Raw genomic sequence first — 4,409 nt, forward strand, 5'->3', positions numbered from 1 at the left:
CCCCGCGGCGCTCCCGAGGTCGGGGCCGGGGCCGGGGCCGTGAGGAGGGCTGAGCCGCTCTGCCCGGCTCCTGGAGCCCTTCGGGGCGGTGCGAGCTCGTCCCGGGAAGTAATGGGTGTGAGGGGACGGCGGGCGCGCAGCCGGGCTCGCGGAGCCGTAAATTTTAATTCGCGGCTTTCGGTGCCGCGAGGTGTGCTCGTAGGTCGGTTGAGAATAGCGTAACTCGGGTGTGGAGCCGGCCGCTCGTTGGTTTGCTAATGCTCGCGCTTAATCTGCGTTGAGCGAGCCTTAAAAACATCCGTAAATAGCATTATGAATTGGGCGAGTTGCACGTGAGCGGCAGAAATGAGCCTGCATGCGGCGGCGCTCGGAGCGCTGGGCTCCCCGCTGAGGTCCGGGCTGTGCTGCTGCTCAGCCCATGGCATAGCAAACAAACCCCTTCCCGCACCTCCAGAGCTTTCTCTGGGTTGGTTTCGTAAACAGCCTGCTCATCTTTGCCTTTCCTTCCTGCAGAACGTGGTGTGCGATAACTTCAGGGGCTTTTGGGGTGGGCATCCTTCAGCCTCATGGAGATCTGCAGCACTGAATTTCAGCATCTCCTTTCTACGGTTTTCAGTGAGGTTCAGAGTTCTTATTTCAGGCACCCTTAGATCGAGATCCTGGTTTCAAGGAGAGCTGCTTGTAGCCACTGCTCCTTGTTAAAAGTGCCTCTTGTAGATATCCATTTTAAAATGTAGCCATTAGAGTTTTGGTATGAAGTATTAGTGTCATCCTTCATGACCTTTTAATGCAGGGGTGATTATTTCTCCGCCGTATTTACAGGAAGATCTGGCTTAATTTACAGCTTCGTTTTTCACTTAAATAGAATAAACAATACTTTCACTGACGTGGATGATTAAATCTCTGATCTCGCTTAGAATTAATGTTAGGATTTTGGTAAATGTCACTGTTGGATTGAGTAAGTCTTTTTGTATTCAGAACGGGTGATTACATGCAGTTTCTAAAAGCAGTCTTAAAGCAACAGTTAATTTAGGTTTTAGGATTTAATCTCTTAGAGCAGAGAATGAATGAAAAGGACACGGCAGTTTCAGCTGTGCATAGTTATTCATCAGAATGACAAAGAGTCAATTGGTAACCTAAATGGCAAAAGGTAGATCTAAATGGGCTTGGACTTAGAGGGGTTTTGGATTTGACCAACTCTGAGTTTACACATGTACACATAAATGGGGACAGAGGAAGTCCCAGAGATGCTTATTACTGTCAAGTGGCAGAGAGCATTGAGGAAACATTGCTCTCTGTTTACTTGGTTCTTGTTCTCTTCCTCAGGCATCTATCAGCAGTCCTTATCAGAGACAGGAGGCTGTGTTGCATGAGCTCTGCTTCTGGGCTGGTGTGGCGTTTGTGTGCACAGTAAAATGTCTTCTGTGCTGTAACACTCAATTTGGAATTTAGTTTTCATATTAGACAGGTGCAGCGCTGTAGGTTTGTAAGAGCACAATGTAAAAGTCAGAACCAGGTGCAGAGAAAGCAGATTAACATACTATTACTTTTGGTGCGTATTTGCACCTTCATTAAAATTGACAGAGCTCCCCAGCTCCCGATAGGAAGCAGTCACAAGCATGTTTCAAAGTGCCAGCCCTCTCCTGAGTGCGTGGTGGGAGCGCTGCGGTTCTCTGAAAGATGCTGGTGGAAACTGCTGGAACTCCCATCTGTTCTTAGGATGTTGCAGCACTGCCTTTGACTAGAAGTGAAGCTTTGATTGTGCTTTCCTATGATGAATTCTCCTTATGCAGCAAACAGCCAGGCGTGCTTGAGCCTTTCATTTATCTGTAACATATGGAAGGGAGCAGAAGGACCATAAGATATGTAGTTCAGTAGCACCTTTCTGTCTAACCTGGTTCCTCCACGTAAGGGTTATTTCACAGAATCATAGAATCACAGAATGGCCAGGGTTGGAAGGGACCTCAAGGATTATGAATCTCTGACCCCCCTGCCACAGGCAGGGCCACCAACCTCCCCATTTAGTACTAGACCAGGCTGCCCAGAGCCCAATCCATTCTGGCCTTGAACACCTCCAGGGACGGGGCATCCACAACCTCTCTGGGCAGCATGTTCCAGCACCTCACCACTCTCTTTGTAAAGAACTTCCTTCTGACATCCAAACTAAATCTTCCCTCCCTCCCTCAGCTTAAAACCATTTCCCCTTGTCCTGCAATTACCTACCTTTTCAAAAAGTTTCCCCTCTTGTTTGTAGGCCCCCTTTAAGTACTGAAAGGCTGCAATGAGGTCACCCCGCAGCCTTCTTTTCTCTGGGCTGAACAAGCCCAGCTCCCTCAGCCTGTCTTCATAGAGGAGGTGGTCCAGCCCCCTGATAATCTTTGTGACTCTCCTCTGGACCCTCTCCAACAGCTCCCTGTCTTTCTTGTACTGGGGGCTCCAGACCTGGATACAGTACTCCAGGTGGGGCCTCACAAGGGCAGAGTAGAGAGGGCCAATCACCTCCCTGTCCCTGCTGGCCACCCCTCTTTTGATCGAGCCCAGGATACCATTTGCTTTACGAGCTGCATTTCAGAACTTGCTATGATAATAAGTAAAAGCAGGAAGAAATCCAGTCTTGCTAATACAAAATGCAGTTGTGCTAATACAGCTTAATCCCAGCCTGCTGTGTGTATGTTCTTCCTGCCCCATCTCCTGGGAAGTTCTCAATGTTCTATCCTGCTTGCTGCTATACGTAGCTCATTAAGGAAAAGGTGTAGTGTATTCACTTGTCCCTTCCTAATTTTAGTCTTAGAAATATATGACACAATAAATTGACGCTTGCAGTGGATCCTGAGTATTTATATCATAAGTGCTATGATTGGATTTCCTTGCCAGGTAGTAGTACTAAAGTACAGCAGGAGGGAACAAGCCTTACTTACCGCATGTCAAATTAACCATGTGGTGCAGTATCCTTAACATCCCTGGGCAGCACAGCCCACTCGCTCTGTGCCACACCTCGCTGGCTGTGTGGCAGCTCTGAGAGCGCTGGCTCTGCTTGTCGGTTTTCCAGGACCTTTGGAAGATTACCACGAGGCATTCAGTGAAGTTTGTGAAGTTTTTTAGTGAGTTTCCAAGTTTAAGTGGTACTTTGACGTGCTCCTTACTTCAGCTAGCAGTCTTTCTTTTAGAGGAAAACCAGCAGAAAGCAAAAATAAGCTTGTCTGAAGATGCACAAAACTTTTCTTGGGTGTTTTTGAAGAGTATCTATATTCTTTATGCATAGCTAGCTTGAATTTTCCCTCCCCTCTTCAGAATGGTGTTCTTGAGCAATAGCATTAAGCAGACTAGTTTTGGGGACCACGGCTTCTGTCCTGAAAATGATTTGGCTGTGCACATTGTGAATCAAGTGTAGACTGGACTTTATCTCGCCATTGCTAGCTATGGAGAAATGCTGAGTAGCTACTATAAGAGGGTTTCAGTATATTTAATATTTTGGGATTACATGTTACTGTGACCAGCGTCTTAGTTTTGTCACTTTTCCATTCGGTTGTGAGGGCTAAGATGCTCCTGCAATCCCCATTCCTGGGGAGCTTAAATGAAATCACAAGTCAGGCTAAAATCCAGCCTGGATAAAAAGCTGAACAGTGCCTTCTGAAAGTATATTATGGAATCATAGAGTCATAGAATCACTAAGGTTGGAAAAGACCTCTCAGATCATCTAGTCCAACTGTCAACCCATCATGTCTACTCACAGAATCTTTAAGGTTTGAGAAGACCTCTGAGATCCCGGAACCCAGCCTGCCCCCACTGTGCCCACTTGCCATGTCCCCAAGTGCAACATTACCATGGTTCTGGAACAATTCCAGGGACAGTGACCCCACCGCCTCCCTGGGCAGCCTGTTCTAATGCTTGACCAAAGACCCAACAGCCTTTTTTGTCAATTCAGCTGGCTTGACAGTCAGTTGGAAATCTGGTGTGTTTCAGTGCTTGGGATGTTGTATCTTAATAAAGGAAAAAAAAAAATGAAAAAAAAGTGTTTTAATAGAAGAAGAAATCAACCCAGTCAATTTAAAGAACCGAAATGTGAAAACTCCTGGTTCTTTAACAGCGTGCAGTATTGCCAGTGTTGTAATCATTCTACCACAAACCTGCAACGAGGTGCTTTGGAAGTGAACTCACTGTTTACATCTGGTATGTTCTCAGTATTTAAAGATAATCATTGAAAGAATCTGTGAACTAACTTCAAACAGTACTGCAAAACCTTGTGGAACTATAGAATGGGCAGTGTGATTGCTGTCATATGCAGTGTGCCAAGGCTGTGGTGAAATGTGAACGTTGAAAGCGTAGCCCTGTCAGTAGAAAGCCCTGGGGTTTTCCATTGATTTGACTGCTCAGTGCCTGCTATACCCGTGGGACTTGCTGTGGTTGTG

At 46.5% G+C, this 4,409-nt stretch overlaps 1 long non-coding RNA gene across 1 annotated transcript; it reads right to left on the reverse strand.

Annotated features, from left to right (window-relative positions):
- Positions 1-56: 56 nt before the first annotated feature.
- Positions 57-3,993, reverse strand: LOC109368126. Its single transcript, XR_002115829.1, has 3 exons — positions 3,732-3,993; positions 2,919-3,160; positions 57-1,827 (listed from the first exon to the last, which is right to left on the reverse strand). It is a non-coding gene; the product is annotated as an uncharacterized LOC109368126 (long non-coding RNA).
- Between the last annotated feature and the right edge of the window lie 416 nt (positions 3,994-4,409).

Source organism: Meleagris gallopavo, chromosome 6 (assembly GCF_000146605.3).
Source record: "Meleagris gallopavo isolate NT-WF06-2002-E0010 breed Aviagen turkey brand Nicholas breeding stock chromosome 6, Turkey_5.1, whole genome shotgun sequence".
Lineage (NCBI taxonomy): Eukaryota > Metazoa > Chordata > Aves > Galliformes > Phasianidae > Meleagris > Meleagris gallopavo.